Genomic DNA, 9946 nt, shown 5'->3' with positions numbered 1-9946 from the left:
GATCAGGGGAGGTGAATAAAGCAGAGGAGGGGTGAAGTAAAAGAAAGATCATGGGGAAGTGTGGGGAGGGGGAAGGTGGTGGAGATGGAGGTGGTGACGGAGGCAGAGGTCGAGGTGGTGGAGGGGGAGGTCATGGAGGTAAAGGTGAGGGATGTGGAAGTGATAGAAATGATGGAGGTGGAGGTGATGGAGAGGTGGAGTGAAGAAGACGGAGGTGGAGGAGGTGGAGCTGGTGGAGGTGGTGGAGATGGAGGTGATGGAGGTCGAGATGGTGGAGATGGAGGTGGTGAGGTGGTGGTGATGAACGTGTGGAGGTGGAGGTGATGGAAGTGGAGATGATGGAGGTGGAGGTGCAAGTGATGGAGGTGGAGGTGATGGAAATGGAGGTGATGGAGGTGGTGGAGGTGGAGGTGATGGTGATGGAGGTGGAGATGATGGAGGTGGTGGAGGTGGGGGGTGAGGTGATGGAGGTGGAGGTGATGGAGGTGGAGGTGGTGGAGGTGGAGGAGATGGAGGTGGTGGAGGTGATGGTGATGGAGGTGGAGGTGGTGGAGGTGATGGAAGTGGATATGATGGAGGTGGAGGTGATGGAGGTGGTGGAGGTGGGGGTGTAGGTGATGGAGGTGTAGGTGATGGAAGTGAAGGTGATGGAGGTGAAGGTGATGGAGGTGGAGGTGATGATGATAGAGGTGGAGGTGGTGGAGTTGGAGGTGGTGGTGATGGAGGTGGAGATGATGATGGTGGAGGTGGAGATGATGGAGGTGATGGAGGTGGAGGTGATGGAGGTGGAGGTGGAGGTGATGGTGATGGAGGTGGAGGTGATGGAGGTGGAAGTGAAGGTGGTGGAGGTGATGGAAGTGGATATGATGGAGGTGGAGGTGATGGAGGTGGAGGTGGAGGTGATGGAGGTGGTGAAGGTGGAGGTGGTGGAGGTGGAGGTGATGGAGGTGGTGTGGAGGTGGAGGTGAGGAGGTGGAGGTGGTGGAGGTGGTGGAGGTGGAGGTGATGGAGGTGGTGGAGGTGGAGGTGATGGAGGTGGAGGTGATGATGGAGGTGGAGGGGATGGAGGTGGTGGAGGTGGAGGTGATGGAGGTGGAGGTGATGGAGGTGGAGGTGATGATGGAGGTGGAGGTGATGGAGGTGGAGGTGATGGAGGTGAAGGTGATGAAGGTAGAGGTGATGATGATGGAGGTGGAGGTGATGGAGGTGGAGATGGAGGTGATGGAGGTGGAGGTGATGATGGAGGTGGAGGTGATGGATGTGGAGGTGATGATGGAGGTGGTGGAGGTGGAGGTGGTGGAGGTGATGATGATGGTGGTGGTGGAGGTGATGGAGAAGGAGGTGGAGGTGATGGAGGAGCAGGTGCTGGAGTGGAGGTGGAGGTGGTGGAGGAGGAGGTGGAGGTGATGGAGGTGGAGGTGGTGGAGGTGGAGGTGATGGCGGTGGAGGTGTGGAGGAGGAGGTGGAGGTGGTGGAGGTTGGAGGTGGAGGCGGGTGGAGGTGGAGGTGGAGGTGATGTGAAGTGGAGGTGATGGAGGAGGAGGTGGAGGTGGTGGAGGTGGTGGAGGTGGTGGAGGTGGAGATGATAGAGGAGGAGGTGATGGAGTGGAGGTGATGGAGGAGGAGGTGGAGGTGGTGGAGGTGGAGGTGGAGGTGATGGAGGTGGTGGAGGTGGAGGTAGAGGTGGTGGAGGTGGAGGTGATGGAGGAGGAGGTGATGGAGGTGGAGGTGATGGAGGAGGAGGTGGAGGTGGTGGAGGTGGAGGTGGAGGTGATGGAGGTGGTGGAGGTGGAGGTAGAGGTGGGTGGGTGGAGGTGATGGAGGAGGAGGTGATGGAAGTGGAGGTGATGGAGGAGGAGGTGGAGGTGGTGGAGGAGAAGGTGGAGGTGGGGGTGATGGAAGGAGGAGGAGAGGTGGAGGTGGTGGAGGTGGTGGAGGTGGAGGTGATGGAGGAGGAGGTGGTGGAGGTGGAGGTGATGGAGGAGGAGGTGGAGGTGGTGGAGGTGGAGGTGGAGGTGATGGAGGTGGTGGAGGTGGAGGTAGAGGTGGTGGAGGTGGAGGTGATGGAGGAGGGAGGTGATGGAGGTGGAGGTGATGGAGGAGGAGGTGGAGGTGGTGGAGGAGGAGGTGGAGGTGGAGGTGATGGAGGAGGAGGTGGAGGTGGTGGAGGTGGAGGTGATGGAGGAGGAGGTGATGGAGGTGGAGGTGATGGAGGAGGAGGTGGAGGTGATGGAAGTGGAGGTAGAGGTGGTGAGGAGGTGGAGGTGATGGAGGTGGAGATGATGGAGGTGGAGGAGGAGGTGGTGGAGGAGGTGGAGGTGATGGAGGTTGAGGTGGAGGTGGTGGAGGAGGTGGAGGTGATGGAGGTTGAGGTGGAGGTGGTGGGAGGAGGAGGTGAGGTGGAGGTGATGGAGGAGGAGGTGGAGGTGGAGGTGATGGGGAGGAGGTGGAGGTGGAGGTGATGGAGGAGGAGGTGGAGGTGGAGGTGATGGAGGTGGAGGTGATGGAGGAGGAGGAGGAGGTGGAGGGTGGAGGTAGAGGTGGTGGAGGAGGAGGTGGAGGTGATGGAGGTGGAGGTGGAGGTGAGGAGGAGAGTGGAGGTGATGGAGGTGGAGATGATGGAGGTGGAGGGGGGGGAGGTGGAGGTGATGGAGGTGGAGGTGGAGGTGGTGGAGGTGGAGGTGATGGAGGAGGAGGTGCTGGAGTGGAGGTGATGTGGAGAGTGTGACGGGTTAGTGCCTGACCCCCAGTGGTGCAGGAGTAGAGGGGAAGGAGATGTTGGCAGCACTGGAGACTGCAGCAGAGGTGGCAGTGGCGGGCCCTGGCAGTATGAGGCTGGTGGTTGGGGCAAGGGCCTAGTCCCGGGCTTCCTCCCGGCTCCCGTCCGCACTCCGAGCCCCTCAGTCCTTCTCTCCCAGCCTCTGTTCACTTCCGAACAGGGGGCCCATAACCACCATGGCCTCTGGGGTTGGCACAGAGGTGGCCTTCAGGGCTGGCGTGCGGGTGGCCCCAGTGTCAGGTGGGGTGCTGACCGGGGTGAGGTGGCGATGGTGATGGGCAGGGCTGCACGGAGGGGGCGTCCAGGCGGCCCCCCAACTCGGACTCACACCTCCGGGCGGCCGTGGGGGATGGGCGCGGTGACAAAGCTGCCTGCCGTAAACAGCTCCGCCTGGATCGATCTGGGCTGTGAGGAGCTGTAATTAGATTGAACGCGGGGAATCGGGGCGGCAGAGCCTCTTTTGCTGCGATCGACAGAACGTGACGTTTTTTCAGACTCTGCCTGGCCCGGCCCCTCCCCCAGCCTCTGCCTCTGGGGTCCCCATTAGGCACCAGGTTGGAGCCTGGGAGTGGCTGGGAAAGGGACGATCCCCATCCCGCCCCCCTCCCCCACCTAGGCCAGTGGACTCTGGCGTGTGGGCGGCCCGGTGGGACTGGCTGGCAAGCTTGCGGGGTGGCTCACCTTCTCTGTGTAATAAGGAGAAAAACGCCTGCCTTACAGAATTATTGCAAGGATTCATGCCTGTAATCCCAGAAGTTAGAGACCAGCCTGGTAGTGAGACCGCATTTCTTATATATATACAATTATAATATATAATACACATATATAATATAGATAGATAGATAGATAGATAGATAATGTTGTGTGTGTGTGTGTGTGTGTGTGTGTGTGTGTTTGAGACGGAGTTTCGCTCTTGTTACCCAGGTTGGAGTGCAATGGCGAGATCTCGGCTCACGGCAACCTCCGCCTCCTGGGTTCAGGCAATTCTCCTGCCTCAGCCTCCTGAGTAGCTGGGATTACAGGCACGCACCACCACATCTGGCTAATTTTTGTACTTTTAGTAGAGAAGGGTTTCACCACGTTGACCAGGATGGTCTCGATCTCTTGACCTCATGATCCACCCTCCTCGGCCTCCCAAAGTGCTGGGATTACAGGTGTGAGCCACTGCGCCCGGCCTGTTGTGTGTTTTTTTGAGAGGGAATCTCTCTTTTGTTCCCTAGTCTGGAATGCAATGGCACAATCTTGGCTCACTGAAACCTCCAACTCCCGGGTTCAAGCGATTCTCCTGTCTCACCTCCCGAGTAGGTGGGATTACAAGCGACCGCCACCATGCCTGGCTAATTTTCGTACTTTTTTTAGTAGAGACGGGGTATCATCATGCTGGTCAGGCTGGTCTCAAACTCCCGATCTCAGGTGATCCACCTGCCTCAGCCTCCCAAAGTGCTGGGATTACAGGCGTGAGCCACCTGGCTCAGGCTTCTTCCTGGTTGAGTTTGGACTCATTATTCCCTCTGAAAGAATGGGGGACTGGGTCCTCTCCCATAACCCGCACAGGGTGGCCAAGTTCCAAAGAGGTGAGAGATCAATTCAGTTTTTTTGCATTTTCTTCCATGTTTCTTTATGCAGATAAAATATAAACATCGGTTCTTGCGTCTCCTTTCCTACATAAAAGGCTCCCTGGTACACTGTTCATCCTTCATGTTTTCCTTTGCCATCTTTCTAAATCCGTACCCACACCCTCCCCCTCTGTCAGTCTCTCGGTATAGTTACAAATACAGTCTGTTGCCTTAATGAACATTTAGTAACTAACATTATTATGGTTTTGGTGAACGCTGTCCACAGCTGAGCCATGTAGAGTACTAGGATTGCATTTCCTTTCCTGCAGAACTCTGATTTTCCAGGAGTGGACAGTTGCCAAACAAAAATTCTTCCTTCACTCCCCAACAAAATTTAAAACCAACTCTATAGGATTTTCCACACATATTAGGTCAACTCTGATCTGGGTGGGGCTGCCCTCCAAGCCCTGGGTCCTTTTGTCTAGCTATCTTCCACAGTCCTCCTCACTCTCATTTAGAGAATCCCTTTTCTCTTCAGCTATGCTGGGTCACATTTCCTGAATCCCACACCATCCTTTTCTGATTTACCTCCTCGTTTGAATGGAACACATCCTCCAGTAGCTTTCTGAGAAAGCGTATGTGGGAAGTCAAGTGTTGGAGTCCTCGAACATCTGATTATATCTTTATTGTGCCTTCATGCTTGATGTTTTCATATTTAGCAATATAATTCTTCCTTGGAACTTCGAAAGCCTTGCTCTGTTGTCTGCTAGTTTTTGAGAACCCAAAGCGGCTTTGATTCTTGATCCTTTGCATCAATCTGGCTTTCTTCTGGATGCTTTTTAGGATTTTCTCTTTATTCTTGGTGCTCTGAAATTCTGCAACCATGAGCCTTGAGTGTCTTTTTCATTCACTAGCTGAGGACTTGATGTCCCACCCCAGTTTTTTAGAGCTGGGGTCTCACTTTGTCATCCAGGCTGGAGGGCAATGTTACAATCATAACTCACTGCAGCCTTGACCTCCTGGGCTCCAAATATCCTCCCACCTCAGCCTCCTGAATAACTGGGACCACAGGCGTGAGCCACCATGCCTGGCTAATTTTAAATTTTTTTGTAGAGATGGGGTCTCGTTTCATTGCCCAAACTGCTCTCAAACTCCTGGGCTCCCACCTCGGCCTCCCAAAGTGCCGGGATTACAGTCCTGAGCCACTAGACCCAGCCTATTTATTTTTGAGACGGAGTCTTGCTCTGTCGCCTAGGCTGGATTGCAGTGGTGTGATCTCGGCTCACACCTTTGCCTACTGGGTTCAAGCAACTTTCCTGCCTCAGCTTCCCGAGTAGCTGGGATTACAGGTACCCGCCACCGTGCCCAGCTAATTTTTTTTTTTGCAGAGACAGGGTTGAATCATGTTGGCCAGGCTGGTCTTGAACTCCTCACCTCAAGTGTTCCACCTTACTCTGTCACCCAGGCTGGAGTGCAGTGGTGAAATCAAGCTCACTGCAGCCTTGAACTCCCAGCCTCAAGCGATCCTCCCGCTTCAGCCTCCAAAGTACTGAGATCACAGGCATGAGCCACTGCACCTGACTGCCTTTAAACTGGAAACTCATCTTCCAAGCCTGGACTTTTCCCCTCATATGTGATCAGCTCTTCCTCGCTTTTAGAACTGTCTCTTGATCAGGTGACCACCCGGCTTCATCCTCACTCGCCTTCAGACTTTTCATTCTCTTTCTCTCATTCCTCATCTTGGTGGCAGCTTCTGTTCTGTTTTCTGGGACATCTGCTTAATTTGAGGTGCCCAGTCCTTACATGGGATTATTTTACTCTGGCTGTTGTATATTCGCATTTTTTTTAGATGGAGTTTCGCTCTTGTCACCCAGGCTGGAGTGCAATGGCGTGATCTCGGCTCACCGCAACCTCCGCCTCCTGGGTTCAGGCAATTCTCCTGCCTCAGCCTCCTGAGTAGCTGGGATTACAGGCGCGCGCCACCATGCCCAGCTAATTTTTTGTATTTTTAGTAGAGACGGGGTTTCACCATATTGACCAGGATGGTCTCAATCTCTTGACCTCGTGATCCACCCGCCTCGGCCTCCCAAAGTGCTGGGATTACAGGCTTGAACCACCGCGCCCAGCCCTATATTCGCATTTAAGGGTATCTTCCCACTCTGATGGCCCCTTTTACTTAACAGCATCCTGGACCTGTTTCGTGGATACGGTATTTTTCTCTTAGCCCTCTGGGAACAGTAATTATAGCTTTGCCTGAATTGTCGGTTTCTTCTGAGCCTCTTCCTCCCCCACTGCACTGTTTTTCTCCATTGTGCTCCCTCTCCTCTCTCCCTCCTTCTCTCTCTCTCCCCCCCTCTTTCCTTGATGATGGATGCCTTCTTTTTTAAGACAGCGTTTCACCATGTTGGCCAGGCTGGTCTTGAACTCCTGACCTCAGGTGATCCACCCACCTAGGCCTCCCAAAGTGCTGAGATTACAGGCGTGAGCCACCACACCTGGCTGATGTTAGATGCGTTTCTGAAATGTGCAGTATTCCACAGGCATCACTTGCATTTATTCCTAAAACCTGTAACGGGCCAGGTGCGGGAGATCACACCTGTCATCCCAGCACTTTGGGAGGCCGAGGCGGGCGGATCACCTAAGGTCAGGAGTTTAAGACCAGCCTGACCAACATGGAGAAACCCCATCTCTACTAAAAATACAAAAAATTAGCCAGGTGTGGTGGTGGGCACCTGTAATCCCAGCTACTCGGGAGGCTGAGGCAGGAGAATCGCTTGAACCCGGGAGGCGGAGGTTGCAGGGAGCCGAGATTGCACCACTGCCCTCCAGCCTGGGTGACAGACCGAGACTGTCTCAAACTGAAACCGCAGTTAGAAGCCCCACACATTCCAGGTCCGAGGGAGTGAACTGAGTGTCAGCTCACACCCGAGACGGGCAGACCTGCTGTCCCCGAGACATGAGTCACAGCAGAGGGAACATTCATTTATTTGTGTAGACAGACGTGTGTGGACATTTATCGAGCACGTCATCCATTCTAGGCTGTTCTGCAACTGAAAGAAAAGCTCTCTGTGGGTCGGGTGCGGTGGCTCAAGCCTGCAATCCCAGCACTTTGGGAGGCCGAGGCGGGTGGATCACGAGGTCAAGAGATCGAGACCATCCTGGTCAACATGGTGAAACCCCGTCTCTACTAAAAATACAAAAATTAGCTGGGCGTGGTGGCGCGTGCCTGTAATCCCAGCTACTCGGGAGGCTGAGGCAGGAGAATTGCCTGAATCCAGGAGGCGGAGGTTGCGGTGAGCCGAGATCGCGCCATTGCACTCCAGCCTGGGTAATAAGAGCGAAACTCCGTCTCATAAAAAAAGAAAGAAGAAAGAAAAGAAAAGCTCTCTGTGCCACCCCAGTAGGCCACCACGGCTGGCACAGAGAAGAGACTGGGAGCAGGAACCCACTGGTACCACCTGCACCACCGGACAGAGTAGCTGGGACTCCTGGATGGAGACCAGGGCAGGACGGCCTCTCCAGCGCCACAGCCCCAGACTGGATGCGGGAGAGGACTGAGATTCTGGTGGTTTCAAGCTGATGCCACAGATGAGTCCACCTGACTTGTGGCCCAGCTTTTTGGTGGGGACGCCTGTGTTTCCTACCGACTGATGCCCACTGCACTGAAGCGGCGGGGTCGACTTTGCTGCTGGAGCAGGAAGAGTAGGATCAGCCCAGCCCTGCAGCACCCGCCTGAGCCTCTGCTTTCCTCCTCTTTGCGAGTGCCCGCTCCCTGATGCTCACTGTGCCAGCTGGGTGACCCGCTCAGCTGGGAGAGGAAGAGGCGGGCCCTGCACTCCCTTCTCCTTCTCCAGCCTCCTTCCTCCTGACCTCCAGAGGGAGGCCAAGTCTGCGTGGTCTCAGCGTGTGGATAAGGGCACGGGCAGGAGGCAGGGTTCAGATGTCAGAATTGGGCTGTGGACTCACAGGGTCCCTAAGGGTATCCGGCCTCACACAAGTGTCCCTGCTGCTCATCGCTGAGCTTGGTGGTCGGAGCCAGTTGCAGTGACACACAGTCATCCCAGTGCTTTGGGAGGCTGAGGCCTGAGGATCACTTCAGGCCAGGAGTTCGAGACCCGCCTGGGCAACAGAGCAAGACCTCCCCTCCGAAAGAACGGAAAGACCCCGGTGGGCCCATCGTTTCTGGGGAAGGCTGCTGGGTCCTGTGACGCACCCCAGGACCCATGCATAGCCAATGATCTCACCCAAATCTACAAGGAGCCAAAAACTCACATGTGCTGTTTCCGTGTCGTTTGCCCAGTTCCCCCAGGCTGGGGGCTGCAGAAAGGAGAGGGGAAAGTTACCAACACCTATTTCTGTGGTCCTTTAGGTTGGGAGCGTTTGAGGGGAGGATGGGGTTTGGGGGGCTACGAGGCTTAGGAGTGCCTAAGTGGGCGCCATGGAGAAGGCGGCTGGAGGGGGTGGTGGCCCTGCCTGCCGAGGGGTGCTCACGATGTGCCCTTTTTTGTCCTCCCCCACCCCCACCGCCTCTGCTTTCCCTGCCTGTCCTTGCCTTCCCTTCCGTCTCCACCGCCCTCTGGCTGCACCCTGGCCCTCCTGGTGTCTCCCTGTTGACCTTGCCGTTTCCCCGTTTCTGTGCGTCCTGTGTTCCCGCCGCTCTCCCTCCGCCTCCCCCCACATTCCCGTTGCTCCTGGGCTCTCCCTGGGCCCCTCGGTGCATCCACCTTTCCCTGGGTCTCCCGGTCTCGGTCTCCCTCTCCGTCTCTCCGTCTCCCTCCCCCTCCCCTCCCCCTCCCGCTCCCCCTCCCGCTCCCCCCCTCCTCCCCGCCCCCGACGGTGCGCGCCGCCTGCCTCTCCCCGGCCTGCCACACGGTGGCGCTGCGTCCCGCTCGCCCGCCCGCCGCTCGCCCGCAGCCTGCAAGCGCAAGGAACAGGAGCAGCAGAAGGAGCGCGCGCTGCAGCCCAAGAAGCAGCGCCTGGTGTTCACCGACCTGCAGCGGCGCACGCTGATCGCCATCTTCAAAGAGAATAAGCGGCCGTCCAAGGAGATGCAGGTCACCATCTCGCAGCAGCTCGGCCTGGAGCTCAACACCGTCAGCAACTTCTTCATGAACGCGCGGCGCCGCTGCATGAACCGCTGGGCCGAGGAGCCCAGCACGGCCCCCGGGGGCCCCGCCGGCGCCACGGCCACTTTCTCCAAGGCCTGAGGCGCCCCGGCCCGCGCCCTCCCTGCCTCCACGGCCTGGGCGCTGTGCCCCCACGTCGCGTCCCCCCATCCTGCCGGCCCGGAGACCCGCCCCCAGGGGGCACTGGAGGGGGTGCTGTCCGGCCCCCCCACGCCCGGGGAGGAAGCAGCACATCCCCCAGCAGCCCAAGTGCACAAAAGGGCCCCCCTCCTCCCTCCATGCCAACCCCCTCCAGGCCAAAGGAAGCCCTCCACCCCCCAGAGGGGAGGGGGTGACAGAAAGGGGTTCCCCAGCGCCCCCCCATTCAGGACGCCCAGAGGGCCTCGAGAAAAAACAGGGCTCACTGTGTGGTCCCCTAAAGCGGGTCAAGAAGCACATACTAGAAATATAAACCGGGTATTTAAAAAAGGAATTTTAAGATTAAC

Source organism: Saimiri boliviensis, unplaced genomic scaffold (genome assembly GCF_048565385.1).
Source record: "Saimiri boliviensis isolate mSaiBol1 unplaced genomic scaffold, mSaiBol1.pri Scaffold_29, whole genome shotgun sequence".
NCBI classification, from domain to species: domain Eukaryota; kingdom Metazoa; phylum Chordata; class Mammalia; order Primates; family Cebidae; genus Saimiri; species Saimiri boliviensis.
The sequence above is the reverse complement of the archived record's forward strand: the minus strand, read 5'-3'. Positions refer to the sequence as shown.